Source organism: Bos indicus x Bos taurus, chromosome 15 (assembly GCF_003369695.1).
Source record: "Bos indicus x Bos taurus breed Angus x Brahman F1 hybrid chromosome 15, Bos_hybrid_MaternalHap_v2.0, whole genome shotgun sequence".
NCBI classification, from domain to species: domain Eukaryota; kingdom Metazoa; phylum Chordata; class Mammalia; order Artiodactyla; family Bovidae; genus Bos; species Bos indicus x Bos taurus.
Window position 1 is genome coordinate 13,283,019 of NC_040090.1, and position 19,743 is coordinate 13,302,761.

General features: G+C 37.5%; 1 protein-coding gene across 4 annotated transcripts in view; it reads left to right on the top strand.

Moving 5' to 3' along the window:
- Positions 1 to 19,743, top strand: part of LRRC4C (leucine rich repeat containing 4C) — a 1,428,975-nt gene that overhangs the window by 1,110,308 nt on the left and 298,924 nt on the right. For all 4 annotated transcript variants that reach the window (XM_027562627.1, XM_027562628.1, XM_027562626.1 and 1 more), the window contains exon 5: positions 1,806 to 1,908. The gene's annotated coding sequence lies outside the window, so the exon portion shown is untranslated. The remainder of the gene's footprint in view (positions 1 to 1,805; positions 1,909 to 19,743) is intronic.

Below are 19,743 nucleotides of genomic sequence, written 5' to 3' on the forward strand. Positions count from 1 at the left end.
AAAGTATTGGAGTTTCATCTTCAGCATCAGTCCATCCAATGAATGTTCAGGACTGATCTCCTTTAGGATGAACTGGTTGGGTCCCTGAGCAGCCCAAGGGACTGTCAAGCATCTTCTCCAACACCACATTTCAAAAGCATCAATTCTTTGGCGCTCAGCTTTTTTCACAGTCCAACTCTCACATCCATACATGACCACTGGAAAAACTATAGCCTTGACTAGACGGACCTTTGTTGGCAAAGTAATGTCTCTGCTTTTTAATATGCTGTCTAGGTTCCTCATAACTTTTCTTCAAAGGAGTAAGCGTCTTTTAATTTCATGCCTACAGTCACCATCTGTAGTGATATTGGAGCCCCCCGAAATAGTCTGTCACTATTTTCACTGTTTCCCCATCTATTTGCCATGAAGTGATGGGACATGAAATGAGGGGACAGCCTATCAAAGCAAATATAGGGATTTTTGTCATTTGGCGTTCAATGAATAACCAAAAAAAAATGTTTTTATTCTTATATAGTTTTAACCTTGAAGTTCAGTCAGTTCAGTTCAGTCACTCAGTCGTGTCCGACTCTTTGCAACCCCATGAATTGCAGCACACCAGGCCTCCCTGTCCATCACCAACTCCCGGAATTCACTCAAACTCACGTCCATCAAGTCGGTGATGCCATCCAGCCATCTCACCCTCTGTCGTCCCCTTTTCCTCCTGCCCCCAATCCGTCCCAGCATCAGAGTCTTTTCCAATGAGTCAACTCTTCGCATGAGGTGGCCAAAGTACTGGAGTTTCAGCTTTAGCATAATTCCTTCCAAAGAACACCCAGGACTGATCTCCTTTAGAATGACTGGTTGGATCTCCTTGCAGTCCATGGCACTCTCAAGTTACTCAAATTCAGTAAATCTGCTTCCTTACCTGTAAAATGGGAAAAATATTGAGAGTAATCTCATAGATCTGTTGTATTTAATGAGATATATATGAAATCTTTGCAGAGTATTACCATAAACTAAGCCCATAAAATATTAGATACCAGTGTTACATTACTGTCAGTCCTTATATTCACTGAATTTCCTCACAGTCTGTGCCTCACTGTAGAGAGATGAGCATACGTAATATTTGTTGAGAGGTAATACATAACTGTTGTTTTCCAACCATAATTATAACAGTCTTAAACTATTCTTCTTAGAATCTGCAGCAGTTAACATTTGTGTTATGATTTGAAAGGGAAGGAAATAGGAACTGATTATTACACTTTCTATAGTCAGAATTCATACTTCACACTACCCATTCGGCACTCTGGGTTTGATGTAAAAACATTAAGGAAAGAGAGCATACAGTAACATTGACAAAGAAGAATGAAACATATCCTAGAACAGTGGGTCTTCACCATGCTCAGACATGGAGACACATGGAACTATATTGTTATTATCTGAAGCATACAAATGGAATTTTTTAATGACATAATTCTTGATGTTTAATTCAATCAACATCTGGGTACAATTTTGTTACATTAAAACATTACTGCAAAAATTAAAATCACTAGAAATTCACAGCTCTGAGAACACAAGTCCACAAAAACTAAAAGTGCTTGAGCTAAGTAAATGTGTGATTTTTTTTTCTGGAGTTCTTCAGCAACAAGTTTCGACACCCCTTTTATTACCTTTTAATGATCAAGATATTTAGCAACAATAAAATTCAGAAAAAAAATGTATAGTAAAATAATAGGAACTGAAATCAGTATGATCAATCAATTTCTATTTTCTTCCCCTTCAAAACGGGAGTCCTGACATTGTTTTATGTTCGTTTGTTTTTGTAGCTGAAGAACACAGTCTGGCTTGTCAACCACCAGTGTTCCGTGTGAGCGTAATCCTGAATCGCAACTCAGAAGTGAGAACGGAAAGGAGAAGCCCTTCGTAAGGGTAAGTTGGGCTTATGTGGCAGTAATTGCAGCACTTTAAAAAAAGATATAGAGGTGATATTTTCCTGTGGGTATAATAAGACTCAACAGTGAGCTGTAGCTGCCAAGAAAACTAATTGGATAGACTACATTAACAGCAAAATCCTCTCTAGAGCAAAAGAAATGACATTTCTTCCTGTTCTGTAATCGAGAGGAAGCACCTAGATTCTTACATTCAATTCAAAATATAGGATTTTCATGTGGGTAGAAAGAAACAAGCGCACTTTCAGGATTTTACCACCAGTGCTGTGAACAGCAGGTGCATCAAGAAGCGCCTCATTTTGTGCTTAGTAGCTCAGTTGTGTCCGACTCTTTGAGATGCTACGTACTGTAGCTCGCCAGGCTCCGCTGTCCATGGGGATTCTCCAAGCAAGAATACTGGAGTGGGTTGCCATGCTTTCCTCCAGGGGATCTTCCTGACCCAGGGATCGAACCCAGGTCTCCTGCATTTCAGGCGGATTCTTTACCCTCTGAGCCACCAGGGAAGCCCATGAGCGCCCTCCCCCACCAAACCCCAGCAAATCACCTTTGGCCCAAGCCTCCAGCAGGAAAGGAAAGAATCAGCAGAATACAGCAGAAAATGTGAACTCAATAAAATGTAGACATGCTATTTAGTGGCTGGAGATGTGACTAAACATGACAAGATCTGTCAGCTGTACCTACAGTGTTCAGTACAGTGGCTGCCAGCCATATGTGGTCATGGGTATTGAAATGGATAGTCTGAGGAGATAGGAGCTGTACATGTGAAATACACAGTGTATTTTAAACTTTAAGTATGAAAAAATGCCAAATATTGCACTTAACGATTTTTATATTGATTACATGTTGATACCATGTTTAGAGTATTTTGATTTAAATAAAATATATTATTTATTTAATTTTATCTATTTCTGTTTATAGTTTTTAACCTGGTTACTAAAAAGAAATTAAATACATTTGTGCTTACATTATATTCTATTAGACAACATTTTTCTAGACTGGGATCTTTTTTTTTTTTTTAATGTAAAGATGTTAACTATTTTAGACTTGTGTCTGTCACAGTTACTCAAATCTACATAGTACACTAGCAGCGATGGGCAATATGTCAACAAATGAATGTGGCTGTGTTCCAGTAAAGCTTTATTTATGGATACTAAATTGTAAATGCCATGCATTATCATGTACTATGAAATATTACTTTTTCTTTTTTTCTAACAATTTTAAAAAGAAATAGCTATTCCTTGGCCTATAAAAACAGGTTCCTCATGGGCCAGAGATTGCTAACCCTGTATTTTATTCTAGATTTTACTCTGCATTTATTATCTTTGGCCCTTACTAAAATGACTTAATTTATACCCTTATCTAAAATTGTAATGTTTATAGCTTAATTATAAAGTCCCCTCTCATCTGTCAAGCTGTTGGAATTCCAAGTGACATAGCAGGTAAATAACTTTACAATTTGAATCAAAGATAAAATAGACCAAGAATAAAATAAGTTGACTCTAAAATTAGTACATTTCCTGATGCTAGAAGTGTTTAAACAGAGGGAAGTTTCTAGAAAAGGATTTTGTAGAATAAAATTAAATGCTAAATGTAGTGTTTAATCAAGTATGTAATAACCCCTTTTCAAACACCAAACACAGTTTGTTTTATTTATTGTTATATGTTAACTCAATTTTAGTTGAAATGTTGTGGGAAAATGCAACAAGATTTCAGAGTTCAGGTTCTAACTCCTATCATGGAAATAATTTATTATATTGTGAAGGTTTAGTAGGAATCTCAGATCTGATGGCTTACATTGTTTCCATTTTGGTAGTAGAATTCAGTAAGGTTTTTAACACAGGGGGATGAGATTATGTAGAGTAGATTAATACAAGTCTTTCTTTTATCTATCAAAGTAATATTAGTAAATTACCTGCAATTTACTTGAACACATAACCAACGATTTGAAATAAGTTGATAATTAATATTTTAAGTTGTACTTTGATAAATACCCTCCCAATGTTTTGATCTTTTCTGACAATTCCTAATGCTCTTCAGCTGTTGTAAGTATAGAATATATGATGCAATTACACTGAGTTTATGTTTCTTGAGTTAATAAATTGGTCTCAATTGCTAATGGATTCTTTATACTGATTGAATTTGCATGTTGAATTGGTTTAAATTGCCTGACCATATTTCAAGGTTAAATACAAAAGTATGTGGAGCTATTAATTTTGTGTTGCTGTTGTTGGTTTGAATGATTTAGGTACTTGAAGCTAGAGCAGGAATTAAATTAATTTGTGCCTTCACCTTAGCCCAGCCTTTCTCTTTGTATAATGTATCTGTGACATTTGTCTTCATTCCGAGAGAAAATGAGGAAAACTCATCAGAACAAATGACCAGTTCTCATTAAACTGATGATTTTGAGGGGGATTTCCTTTGATTCCATGTAATGATACATTACCTTCCCAAAGAATGAATTTAGCAATGAGAAATCTAAATCTGAATGTATACCAACCCAAATCAATCAAATCATCCTAACAATTTCAAGGGCAAAAAGAAGAACAATATCATATTCTGCAGCTGCTGACAAAGAAATCAACATGTCTGGTGCTTGGGTCTCATGTGTGAGGAACAAATATTTCCAGCAGATGCTCTGCTTTCTCAAATCCACATGAGCTGGACATTTACAACTTTGTTCTAGAGGCTAGAAGAAGTGGAATAGTTTTTACCTTTTAGATTATAAAATGTAATCCTATGCAAATGTCCTTTGAGACTAGCCCATAAGATTCTCTCATAGTCTCTCCAGAGAAGTGAAATTTCAGTTGCAAAACAACCTTAATCCTTAAAGCTTCTATGAAAACTTAGGCGGAAGACAGTACAAGTAAGCCTTTGCAAACAAGCCCCAAGGGAATATATGTAGCCCACATCTATCAACCACAGTGTATCCCCTGTAACACACAAATTTGTCTTAGGAAGAAGCAGACCATATTGATTTTCTTCATCTCTCTGGGGATAGAACTTCAGAATTGGTCAATTACAGTATTTCATATTTCCGTATTGCTAGCCTGGGCATATAATAGTTGACCTAACTAGCAGCAGAAGCATATTTTATTCAGTTAATGTTTGTATTCCTGGTTGTGTGTAACTTAAAATTAAAAGTCAGCTTTAGTTTCCAATATATACTTTAGACAAAATATCTTATTATATTGTAGTTAGTGATTATGAAAGTAACATATGCATTATCAAGAGACTTTGGAAAATATTGAAATAAAAAAATTAAAACCCCTTATATCTCTACTACTATTTATATTCAAATATGTTTCTTTTCAGTCTTTTTTTCATACTTTTACATTTATTTATTCAATTCATATGTGTAATGCCCAATACATACCAAGAATTACACTATCATTTGCACACATAAAGGTGAATGAAAGAGATATTGTTTCTGTATTTGCAAAATTTATCATTTTGTCAAAGACAAACACACTAATGCAAAGTAACATGCTTTACGCTTTAATAGCATGAGTCAGAATATGATGGTCACACCCGAGCGGAAAAAATAGCCCAGACTTGGAGGACAACAGAAAAGGCTTATAAAAAATTATTGACTCTAGGCCTACAATTGGGTGGCATTTAGTCAGCAAAATACAAAGGATAGAAGTGGAAAAGTATTGACTAAAAGGAAAGAGAGGTAAAATGTTTGATGAGTATTCTAGGAAGTAAATAGCTGAGGATGATAGCTTCAGAGGCGGAAGAGATTGGAAAAAAGTGAGAGCTAGACAGTGACAGAAGCCGTGAATCCATGAAAGTAATGTAAATTCATTAGGCCATTAATATAAGCTAAGAAATTCTAAAAAGAGACCTTATGTACAGTAACTTAAAGAAGATGGAATGTTATATTCTGTTGTGTATCCATACAGAGGAAGGTGAGTGATTTAGTGTGGACAGCCCGCTCTGTTATACCAAATCACAGAGAAGTTCCTTCCTTCAATTTCCTTCTTTCCTGTGCCCCCTCATTTCCTAGGGTGCCAAGGACATGGTCATACAGTCCTTTAGCTCTCCTGCGCTGCATCCAGCTTTCACCCGGCAGGAAGAAATGAGGAAATAGACAATACACAGTTTCCTTTTAAGAAACTGATGTATAATTGTATATATCCCATCATTGAGAAATTGGGAAATGTCACTCCAGGTCAGAGGACAGAATGCCTGCTAACTTTAATTTGGAAAGAAAGATTCTGTGCTGAAAAGAACAGAAGATTTGCCTCGCCATGGTTTGAATTCTGGATTGTATTTTAAGAATGATAGAAAATTACTGACATTTTGAACGAGGGGAAGTTATTGGCAGGTATGAATTGTAGACCTTGCCTCGAGAGTAGAGGGTGAACTGGAGGTTAACAGGATTGGAGATGGGACTACTAGCTGAGAAGCTGTGTGACCAAAGAAATTCAGGCAGGGATAATGGAGTCATGGGCTAGGACAGAGGCAGAGGAATTATGAGGGAATAAGCAGTTCATTCATGAGTCAGAATGAGTCACTGATGAGGAAGAATGGAAGTTCTGGATGCCTTGTTTCATGTGGAGGGTAATCATGAAGGAGAGTGAGAAGTCAAAATGTTTGGCTTGGTAACTGGTTAGATGCTGCCATTCACTGATTATACCCATGGGTTTTGCACTATTTTAAAGATGACCACAGAATCTAGTAGCTTAAAATAACAACTCTTTGTTTAGCTTCGATCATGTGGGTCAATGGGGCAAGGCTCAGTAAAGCCATAGTCTGCTCATCTCAGCTGGACTCATGTATCTTGGGCCGCCTGTGTGTCAACTAGGATTCTGAGGGTGATGTGGTTTGACAAGGATATCTCGGCTTCAAGTTTTCCATCAGCCAGCATGTACATCTGCTTATTTACGTAGTTCCAGAAGATTCCAAGAGCAAAAAGACTGGAAGTGTCCCTATGCATGAGCACTTTTAAAGTCTTTGCTTATATCTTATATGCTTTGGTTTCATTGAACAATGTAAGGCACATAGGTACACCCAGTTTCTATAGGAAGGAACCATGAAAACCGTGAGGGCTATTATTGCAAGACTCTGTTAAGATGATATAGAAAGTGATAAACATGGTGTAGTGGAAAAAATTTCACTAGATTTGAATTTTGGAGATAAGGTAGGTGGAATTTCCTTCTGGGAAACAGGTCTGTATAATTTTGAGCACCGCTTCACCTCTCTGAACTTCATTTTCTGCATCTCTCTAGAGACTGAGTTGGACTGGCTCCAATGTCCTTTTTCCTCTCTGAAAATTTATGACACTAACTGATTAGCATTTTGTTTCTGATGGTATAAACAAAAGGCCATTTTGAAATTTGAACTGTCAGATATGAATTCTTTCAAAGAGAGGATGAAAAAAATGGAGAAATGGAGTAAATAAAATCTTTATTCTACTGGGTTTTTCTGCTCCATTGACCTGCGATTTCACAATTTGGCACTGTTTGTCTAATGGTCATTTGCCACACTGGCCTTATGTTAATGTTTATTTGTTTATAGAAATGTGTGCCAGCATTAGTCAGCAAGTAAATTATGTTATTCTATATAATGTTTAATGTAAAACATAGATAAATGGTTATTTTTAAATGTGTTCTTTACTGTTCACCAAAACTTTTAACCTGGATTATTTCCTGTTATATTTGTGACCTATTTAGTAACATTAGCTGTAAATCTGTGACTAGTCAACCAGTTGCTGAAAGTCAGCCTCTGTTCAATTGTGCCAAACAGAAATATGAAGACAATTTTGGGTGAAGTAGAAAAGAATAGCTTTATTGCTTTGCCAGGCAAAGGGATCCATAGGTGGCCAATGCCCTAAACTGCCACCCTGGAACGGGTAGTGAGGAGGCTTACAGTGTTCAATGAGGAGGGCGTGGTCAGCAGGTGCACATTCTTCTGATTGGTTGGTGGTGAGCTAATGGGGGAAGGGCTTCCCTGGTGGCTCAGCGGTAAAGAATCTGCCTGCAATGCAGGAGACCCAGGTTTGATCCCTGGCTTGACCCCTGGCTTGGGAAGATCCCCTGGAGGAAGGCATGGCAACCCATTCCAGTATTCTTGACTGGAGAATTCCATGGGCAGAGGAGTCTGACAGGCTCCAGTTCATAGAGTCACAAAGAGTCAGACATGTCTGAAGTGACTAAGCGGCGGTAGTAGCGGAGGTAATCGGGAGTCAGCACCATCAATATTCTGATTCCAACCATTCTGGGATCTGCGTCCTTGTGGGCAGCATAAAGTTGACCTCTCTCACTTGATGCGCATTTCTGTATCTGCAAAACAGCTGAAAGGACATGGCCCAGAAAATCATCTATAGTCCTAGAGGAACAACTAAGTGTTCTTGGCTTTAATGGATAAAGTATTATCATTTTATATGGTTGGTTTTTTCCTTTCTTTCTGCATTTTCTCAGTTCTCTGATGAAATTTATTTGTTGATTCAAGTTTTTCTACAGACAAAAGGCAGACAGAGGACACAGGTAGGAATCTATTCTGAGAAATCCTCATAGGGTCCTGCTTGGCGGCAAACTTGGTTTGTCTAAAACTGACATTTAATTCCTCCCTAATTATGATATCAGCTGTTGTGGAAACACATGGCACCAAAACCACTCAGTTTATACTGATTATCATCACATGTCAAGGAGCTACATAAAGCCATATGATGTAACTTTAGAACTACAATAAATATTGTAAATAATTTTATTTAAATCAATAAAATTTTATAGGAGAAAATAACACAGAAAATCTAAGCATACTGGGTCAATTCATATGGTAAGAATATCATGCAAACTTTAACTCACACCTAAGTTCAACTTCATCACAAAAACCAGCCTGAATAGAGTCAAAATGTTTCCTGAGTAATAGATTCATTATCTATAATAATCAAGAAGCTGAAAAAATGTTTTCTGATAAGGCCATTATAAGCAGACTGGAGGTGATGTGATGTGATGAGACTGGCCTTATTATTACAGCTCTACCTTCTGAATTTAGCCATTCAGATGAGTTACTTACTGCCTTTAACATGTCTGATACCGAATTCAGTCTATAAAAGATGTTTCAAAATGTGTTAGTTCCTTCCTTTCCCCCTTGTATGTACATCAGCCTTGTGACTCATTTAGTTTGGTCTTGGGTTGATTGTTGTTTAAGGAAAGAGAGATATAAATGGACAAATTTTTTTTAACTGTTTTGATACAGTGAAGAAGGCTTTATGTATCTAATTTGACAATTGTCTAAGTGAATCCTTATAATATTTCTAGATGTTGTATCTTCTAGAAAATGACCAGCTAGAGTACCGAGGTGGGAGAAGGCAATGGCACCCCACTCCAGTACTCTTGCCTGGAAAATCCCATGGACGGAGGAGCCTGGTAGGCTGCAGTCCATGGGGTCGCTAAGAGTCTTAGCAGCAGCAGCTGCAGCAGAGTACTGAGGCAGGTCCAGAGATGTGGATTCTGGTTCCATTTTGTCATTAGTACACTCTGTAGTCATAAGTCTCAGTTTTCTCCTATAAAATAGGAATGAAATACATCTGCCTGACCAATTTCACAGAGTAGTTAGAAGGGTCAAACAAATCATTTTTGAAGGCAAAATCATGGCAAATATCCTACAAAATATGAATGTGTTATTAAAACATCTAGAGTAAGTTTTTTCAAACAATCAGGGCATTATGTGAAACCAACCTTTATTATTGGGTTGTCCAAAATGTTGTTTCCATACCATCTTACAGAAAACCTGAACAAACTTTTTGGGCCACCCAACATGCTGGCAAATGGAGACAGAAAAGGGCATAGTGTAAACGCATAATGAAATTCAGTTTGCCTTGGGGATCCTGACATTTACCAGATGTGGATGGAGACCACTGAGCTCTATGTCTACACGCTGTTCTCTGCTCAAATGGTTCTCTGAAACTCCAGTATCCACTGTCCAGTTACCTGACTTCCATTCACTCTCAACCACCCTACCCATTTTTCCATGCTTTCTTCAGTCCATCTTCTCTTTGTCTGAAAAACACAGATGTATACATACTTATTTCAGAAGAAAAGTAATATTTCTTATGTATTATATACAAAGAAGCAGATAGCAAATCCAACAACAATAACAACAACAACAAAAAACCCACATATACACAAGGGCTTTGGCTGTAGTGCCTTATGAATTATCAGATTATGAATTTACACACACAATGTTCACATAGTGAAGAACATTTTACGTCTTCTCATTATGTTTCTCCTTCCTGCCAGAAAACATGCGTGTGCATGGGTCTACAGTGGTAAAGAACGCCCACGTGACTGTTCCCCAGTCAGAAGCGATGGGCTGTTTGTCTTGCTTTTTATATTTGTGATAGTTTCATACTGATTTCATTACTGGCAAACCAAAATGAATCGACAGAGAAAGCAATCAACACACAATGAACCCTCTGGAACCTCTAATGTGAGATGTTGGCGGCTTCTGTTAATACAGCCAATTTCCAAAGGTACTCATAGAGTAAGTGATAGCCAAAATAAGCCACGTGGTTTCGTGGGCCACATCCCACATACCTATCAGTGAATGCAGACCAGACATAGGATGGCAGACTGCTTCGTAAATATAACATTTCAGGTCAATGCCCCATTTGTACCGTGTTCTTCAAGCAAATACATATGTTTGTGGTCAGATAAGAGCTTATTCTGTGTGAGAGAGACAGAGAGAATGAGAAATGGCTGTGTACTGATGCCAAAGTATAAAAAATGTATTAGGAAATGTAATTCAAAAAAATAATTAAATCTAATCCTTCGCACTATGTAGATTGCTTCCTGTGCTAGAGCATAAGTTTGAAATAGAAAACTCAGTCTTCTAGGAGCTTATTGCTTGGATACCATGGCTAACAATTAGTGTTTCATTTACTAAATATCTACTGAGCACTTGCTGTGTGCAGGTTCTTTATGCTATGCAATGGAGATATAAAATTTAAAGAATTAATCTTCCATTTGCAACAACATGGATGAACCTTCAGCACATTATGCTAAGTGAGATAAGCCAGAGAAAGACAAGTACTATATGATATCACTTATATGTGGAATCTAAAAAGTTAAACCCGTAAAAATCAGAGAGTAAAATGTTTCTTACTGGGGGGTGTAAAAGAGGGATAAAATTGATGCTGTTCATAATGAGTAGTAAATAAGCTACAGATATCTAATATATGGCACAATGAATATAGACGAGACTGTACAATACATGTATGCAGGATGATACATATCACTACACTGCCAGTCACAGTACATCACAATATGTAAACGTATTCAAGTAACATGTAGAATATCTTAAACTTGCACAATGTTACATACCAAATTTATTCAATGAAAAAGACAAGGAAGCTTATCCTCCTGGAATTTATAGTTGGGTAAGGGAGAAAGAAACTTAGGAAGCTTGAATCAATCTAGCATGTGACAGGGAAGTATAGGATGCTATTGGAGGTTCTAATCCAGATTTTGAAATCAGTAAAGATTTTAGAAGGAGGTAATTAATATTCAAACCAAGATCTAGGAGTCAGCCAGGGAAACTGGGAAAGCAATGATACGCAAGTCTTTTTAATTAGTGGTAAAATGCGATGGTCAGAGCATGGGTCATTTTAACAAGCATTCAGAATATCTGGAGATTTCTCCATGTTGGGGAGGAAGAAGAAGAGCAAGCGATCAAACTGGAGAGGGAGGCAGAGAACACATCCCAAATGGTAGTGAAACTGACCTATTGAAGGATTTTGATCTGTGAAAAGCATGGTTACCTAAACTTAGTGAATCTATTAATAATAATTGCTCTATGTAGCTTTGTGGGTGTGTGCTTGGACATACACATACACTTTAAATACAATGGTAAGTAACTATGGGAGCATAAAGGTGGAATAAAGCAGGTAAAGGATTCGGTGAGATAAGTGTTTAAAGATAATGGAACTTACTTGAGTCTTGGAAGTCTTGTCACCGGGTAATTTTGCAACTTGCCCTGTAGCACCAACTCAATGTTGGTGAAACCTGCTCATGCCTGGGTGGTTGGTGTGGGTTTACAGCATGCCAAGCACTCTGGTATGTCTGAAGAAATCACAAAGCCATCAAAAATCACTTTTACTCTTGAGGTGCTTCTTTTCAACTTATCAAGGATGATATTAACATACCAGTATTTCCTTGTTCTCTATCAAATGCAGATAAATTAGATACAATTGTTGTTCAGTCATTCAGTCACGTCCAACTCTTTGAAACCCCATGGACTGTAGCATACCAGGCTTTCCTGTCCTTCACCAACTCCCAGAGCTTGATCAAACTCATGTCCATTGAGTCGGTGATGCCATCCAGCCATCTCATCCTCTGTCATCCCCTTCTCCTCCTGCCTTCAATCTTTCCCAGCATAGGGTCTTTTCCAATGAGTCAGATCTTCTCATCAGGTAGCCAAAGTATTGGAGCTTCAGTTTTAGCATCTGTCCTTCCAATGGATACAGATTATCTTCAACTTTAGAAATTATACCTTGGAATGAATTTCAGGCAGTATTCTTAGGATTCTAACCATTAGTCTTAATTTGGTACTTGCTAGCTGTATTTTTTGAAAGTCTAAAATATCTTCCTTTTTAAAAAGTGCTGTGCCCGTGTGCTGTGCATCTGAAATGAGGAAATGCCCCTCTGGGTGTTTCATTGTAGTGTTATACACGAAACTGCTCAAACTCCTGCATTTGTGTGACATGAAGGCGTGTGATGGTCTCATTTCTCTTTCATTACTAGTGAAAAATTGACTGACAGAGAAAGCCATTAGCACATGACGTCACTATTGTAATTTCTAATGCAGTCTGTTGGTTGTTTCTGTTAATCCTCCTCCATCCTGGCTCTTATTCTCTAATTACACTTGGATCTTAGTGTATGGTTCTAATTCAAATCTTGTCCCATAGGATGTCCACTAGGATATTATTTCCATAAGGAAAATAGTGTTTTCCACCATTGTAATAGTTGGAGGGTTAACTATCACAGTCAATGTTCAGAAGCAGCTTTGATGTGTGCAGGAAACTGGTTTAGAAATTGATATTTTATCCATCAATGAAATATTCACAGCCACTGACAATGATGATGACGACTTTGCTGCTGATTTGTCGAGATGACTAATTAATGGATCTTGTAATATTAACTTTGATTTTGATAGTGTGGTGCCTAGAACCAGGTCAAGTGTTTCTCATCTCCCTTCATCTGAGTCTCAACTTGTATATTCATGCTTGATTTAGCCATCTGTAGTTGGTTCTTGGCTGAACTGTGATGCTTTTCTCTCCATGACATGTAATATCATGAGGATTCCCAGGTGGCACAGTTGGTTTAGAATTATTCCAATGTAGGAGATGCATAGATGCAGGTTCAATCCCTGGGTCAGAAATGTTCCCCTGGAGGAGGAAATGACAACCCACTCCTGTATTCTTGCCTGGAAAATTCCATGGAGGAGCCTGGCACACTTTAGTCTAGAGGGTTGAAAAGAGTTGGACACAATGGAGAATGCGAGATAAAGAGATAAAATTATATTACATGTCAAAAGATGTTAGGAATCAGAAATAAGAAAACAGAAATGACCAAAGTTCTAGGTGAAAGTTTACATCATTATATACAATATTTTTAGTTTTATTCATTTAGTCAACATAGGTCTAGTGAACATTTATTTAAATTTTACATTAAAAAACAACAACAAAATTTTATTGAACTCTGAATATATACCACACCAAGCCCTGGAGTATATTGGTGACCCAGGTAAGCATAGTGTCTGAACTCAAGAACCTTATATTGTAATTGGTGAAATAAATACTAAACAAACAAATGTTTTTTAGTTTCTGGGGTGTACTATAAATGTAATAAAAATAGTAGTTCATAGATTGGCTTACATTCTTCTGAATGATTCATCATGCATAGTATTCATTTTTTATTTTATTTAAAATTATACCATGCTCTTTAAGTCATTTTTCTATCTCCACTAGCCAAGATATCATAAATTTCCTTCTAAACAAAAAAATCAACATTGGTATAGTTACTCCACAATCTATAATGGCATAAAAGTACCATAGTTATTTTAAAACATACCATCATTTTGGAAACTCAGGCTGTTTCTGTCTTTTCTATGTTATGAAGCATTTCTGATAGCCATTCTCACAATGAAAGCATACATATATCTTTATGATTATTGCATCATTATATTTTCCAAAGGGAACATGACAGTATTATAAGTTATCTCTTGGTAAACTACAAAATTGTCTTCTAGAAAAATTAAGTCTTTTTTTCACTAGAACTATGTAGAAATGCTCATTTTCCTACAACCTTGCCCTTGCTGCTGCTGCTAAGTCACTTCAGTCATGTCCAACTCTGTGCGACCCCATAGACGGCAGCCCACAAGGCTCCCCCGTCCCTGGGATTCTCCAGGCAAGAACACTGGAGTGGGTTGCCATTTCCTTCTCCAATGCATGAAAGTGAAAAGTGAAAGTGAAAGTGAAGTCGCTCAGTCGTGTCCGACTCCTAGCGACCCCTTGGACTGCAGCCTACCAGGCTCCTCCGCCCATGGGACTTCCCAGGCAAGAGGACTGGAGTGAGGTGCCATTGCCTTCTCCAAACCTTGCCCATACATGTATTTACATTTTGTTTTTAGTTTTAATTGTTAAAAATTCTTTCTGGGTTGTCTGACGTTTGAGGTTGCTATGCCTTTCGCCATCCTGGTTACATCCTTCTCATTCTCAGCCTGCTGCTATCAGATGTCATTTTGGACACTGGTCCAAGGAGACAAAATTGTGCTTCCTTCAAAATAGGTTCAAGACTTAGTTTCAGCTCCCCATCCTCAGAAATGAAGTTTCCTTTTTTGAAACCTGCCTTTTAGCCACCCACTAATTCCTGATTTTCCAACTTGTCAACAGTTATTCTTGGGCAAAAAAAGGGACACAGGAGATTTTAGTTTCAATTTTGTTTAGTAACCACGAAGAGATAATTATGTACATACGGAGGGTTCCATTACTCAGAGCTGTAAATTTCATGTGTCTAAATTCTTAAAAAGTTTTTTTTTTCCTTGTTACAGCAGAACTCCTTCACTTTCTTCACTTTTAGTTAACTTCAAAATTGATGTCTAGGATGACTGCCAGTAATATTATATCACCCCATATGTTTTTGCTTAATTACACTATTTCCTGAATTCATTTTTTGAAGTTAAGATTTTTCTCCACCTCATCATCAAAACATTATGAACACTCTCTGTCACACTGAGATTAGAAGATAAAAACCTCTTTTAAAATTATATCTATTTGAAATATTTCCAGAGTTTGGGGAGGGGATGATAAATCATCCTGATCATTTAAATCTGTGTTATAAATCACAGGATATCTGAATCTTATGGTACATGGGATTCATTTAAATGGCAAACCCATTAAATCCTAGCAAGTTTTAGATGGCTTTCAAATTTGAAGTGTATTTTCAATTTACAGTATATTAAAGCTCAGGTTACTTTTCGCCTAATATATTTGGGTTGATTCTATTCATGGTTCATGTATCAGTATAATTAAAAAAAACTTGGATCTTATTAATACTTGGATAATACAGAACACTGAGATATGTTGTAATTCAAATAGGATGACCTCTAGGGAACCTTATATTTCTTTTTTATTTTTACCTCTTTAACAAATCATAAGTGATCTTGAGGTAACTAGAATGTGTTTGTGAGGAGATCCTTAAAATTATCTGTCAAAAGGCAAATGTAAGGTTTACTAACAAAATCGTATTAACAGGCTTTTAAAAAATTTATCTTACTTCTTTTTATCACTTGAAAGAATAGAATAAGCATCTAATACATATCACCAAACTGTAATTTCAAAATCATGTCCATTTTTACTAGTGTGTTTCTCCATTAAATATTCCATACTTTCTCTAATATTTGGCATAAATCTATACTTTAATATTTAAAAGTTCCTCTAATTCCTCTCCTTCATCACCCTTTATGCATCTCAATTCTTTTAACTTGAGTAATTAAAACAGACTCTGAAAGAAGAATAAGGGTAATTGCAGAAATGCAAACAAATCTTTATTTTAAATTTTAAAAATAGAAGGGTGATTTTGCACCTGAGGAACAGCGATGTTATATGTCCTTAGTAGTAAAGTATATAATAATGAGAACATGGAAGGAAATTATAAACATGAATATGATCAATTAAAGCATTTGGTGATTTTGAAAACTAAGGCCCATGCAGTATATAAGTGAACAAGAAAAAGTCAGAGTAGCACCATTTTCACTGGAACAACTTTTATGCTATTAGATGAGCAACACCTATATGGACTTTGATGTGTTTCAAGATAATGAGTGAACAAAGCTGCTTGTACAAAGCACGAGGTAGGACCCGTATTTCTGGGTCCTATTAAAGATCAAGTGGACAAACTACATGGGTTTAAGTCCCAGAAATCTGTACTTTAATAAGTACATCAAAGACTTCTTAAGCCACTGGAAACTACAAGTAAATATGTTCAGTTCAGTTCAGTTACTCAGTCGTGTCCGACTCTTTGCAACCCCATGAATTACAGCACGCCAGGCCTCCCTGTTAATCACCAACTCCCGGAGTTCACTCAAACTCATGTCCATCAAGTCGGTGATGCCATCCAGCCGTCTCATTCTCTGTCATCCCCTTCTCCTCCTGCCCCCAATCCCTCCCAGCATCAGAGTCTTTTCCAATGAGTCAACTCATCGCATGAGGTGGGCCAAAGTATTGGAGTTTCAGCTTTAGCATCATTCCTTCCAAAGAAATCCCAGGGCTGATCTCCTTTAAAATGGACTGGTTGGATCTCCTTGCAGTCCAAGGGACTCTCAAGAGTCTTCTCCAACACCACAGTTCAAAAGCATCAATTCTTCAGCGCTCAGCTTTCTTCACAGTCCAACTCTCACATCCATACATGACTACTGTTAGAATCTAATTTTTAGAAAATGTAGAAAATTTAAACAATATCTTCAAGGTTGACATGCATGTAACCTATCAAAACATCAATATAGGTTTTTGATTGCCAGTCCCTTGTTCTTCCCACAGTGCTAAACTGGATATATATTCAGATATTCTTGGTTTTGGTATTGATCTCCAGTACTTCTCCTTTATGCCATCTAGTTAGAAAAGGTATGATATGGGAAAGAAAGTGTCTTGTATAGGACCTTGTACCCAGAAGACATTATGAAGAAACTGATTGGCTGAACCATGCTCTGTAGGCCAGGATTTCACAAAACGGGGACCCACGGGTTTCTGTCACAGCTCACATTGGTAACTTCAAACAAGCAGTGCAAAGGTCAATCTCCAGATCTCTTCGCAGAAGAGGACTGTCTTGGAGTAGAATGTGTATGAATTAAATACAAGAAGGATTCTCAGACTATACATATTTTAGGCCTCAGAACATATCCCTGATGAAAAGTATGAAGTTGCTTTCCTAAAAGTAATTGTGAATTTTATCATTTATATCATATCAATATGAACCTATAATAAGTGCATGAGACAAAAATAATAAAACAACTCTGATGGCAGAAAGTGAAGAGAACAAAAGAGCCTCTTGATGAGAGTGAAAGAGGAGAGTGAAAAAGCTGGCTTAAAACTCAACATTCAAAAAACTAAGATCATGGCATCTGGTCCCATCACTTCATGGCAAATAGATGAGGAAAAAGTTGAAACAGTGACTGATTTTATTTTCTTGAGCTCCAAAATTACTGTGAACAGTGACTGCTGCCATGAAAGTAAAAGACACTTACTCCTTTGGAATAAAGCTATGACAAACCTAGACAGCGTATTAAAAAGTAGAGTCATCACTTTGCTGACAGAAATCCTAATAGTCAAAGATACGATTTTTCCAGTAGTCATGTACAGATGTGAGAGTTGGATCATAAGCAAGGCTGAACACTGAAGAATTGGTGCTTTTGAACTGCAGTGCTGGAGAACACCCTTGAGATTCCTGGGACAGCAAGGAGATAAGGGAAGTCTATCCTAAAGGAAATCAACCCTGGGTATTTATTGGAATGATTGATGCTGAAGCTAAAGTTCCAATACTTTGTTACCCGATGTGAAGAGCTGATTCATTGGAGAAGACCCTCATGCTGGGAAAGATTGAAAGCAAAAAAAGAAGGGGGAAGCAGAGGATAAAATGGTTGGATAGCATCACCGAGTTGATGGATATGAATCTGAGCAAATTCCAAGAGATGGGGGAGGACAGGGGAGCCTCATGTGCTGCAGTCCATAGGGTTGCAAAGAGTCAGACACGACTTAGCAACTGAACAACAACAAATGTCTCTGTAGACCAAGAGTTAGGTAATTGGTAAAGGCTCTAAGTTACCATTGAGACCATCAAGATTGATAGGAGATACAATTTAAAAAACATAGATAGAGTACAAAATTACCTTTCCCCAAATCATAGGTTCATGTAGTTGCATACTCCTCTGTCTTTTGGTTAATACTAAAACCCATTTGAAGGCATGAAGGATTGCCAAGTGTATTAAACTACTGCTTTCCTCTGCCTCTCCCACTCTGCCCTCTTCTTTCTTCTCTGTCTCTCTTCTATTCTCTACTTACAGCATGTGCATTGCTTGGTCACATGGCCATGAGCCATGAGTTTCTTTTGGAGTATTTTGTGTGATATATGAGGCTAGATTCATGGTGGACCATGGGGCTCACCTTGTGGGTTGGTCCAATTAATTATTTTTATCTGAGAGTTTCAGAGAAGGAATGAGCAGAAATCTGAGGTCAGCTGTTAACAGACTATTTAGGAAAGCATCCATGATGACGAAAATGAACACGTAACTCTCAGAAGGAGGATTTACCTCCTACTTCACCAGTTCTTCTGCTCCTAGCCCTCTCTAGGTTTCTCGTTGTCCTTGCCCCTTCAAGATAATGAGTAACTGAAGATCAATGGCTTGGCCTGTTCCCTTAGGAGGAAAAGATTATTCTGCTTGGAAGATCCACTTTCTGTATGTAAACAAGAGCTGTGTTCTTCCTCTCGCCAAATGGGCACAGGGTGACTCGGTTTTCAGACATTTTTATCTTCCATAGTTGTCCTGTCTTCAAAATTTCCAGAATCTTGGTGCAATGGGGCCCTGAACCACCTTGTTGCTGTCATTCCATTTTTTCCCAGACACATTCCCAACCCTTCCCAGACAAGAGGACTGAACTTTTCTCACTTCCATTTTTATCTCCTCTGTCCCTCCAGGTTGCCTGATCTTACCTCTTTTGTATTCTTCCTTATCATGCCTGTTGCAATTTAACATATAAGTCTATTTTTGGGTCTCTGCTGCAGTGTTTCCTTTTTCCTCGAAGTCACGTGTGAATCCAGGTCCCACTCTGTGTCTGTACAGAAATGACATTTCGTGTTAGTTTCCCTTTGATTTGCCTGGAGAATCCTTAATTCAATCCCATAAAGTCCCTCATTCTGGAAGACTTGGCTTGGGAGACAGAAGGCATAGCTCTGAGCTCATGTAATATCAATTCTTTGTGACAGGTACGGTGTAGAAGTCATTAAAAGGCCATTCCATCCTGTCATATTAATCAGCATTGCAATTCTTTTTTTCACTTGGGTTGTGATGTTACTTTCTGCATCTTGTTTGTTATTGCTGGAGGTTCAAAGTTAATATTCACCTGTTTTGAATTTACCCTGCTATCCTTTACCTGCTTCCTCTGTTGTCTACTTTTCTCCAAAGAAATATTGTATAGGCTTTCCCCTTTACCGACTTGGATTCTGTTAAATTTTTCATTCAAAGGAGGACGAGCACTGAAGGATTTGTAATGGAATCAAAGCAAAGTGCATTCTTAAGCTATCCATGTTCTTTTCAG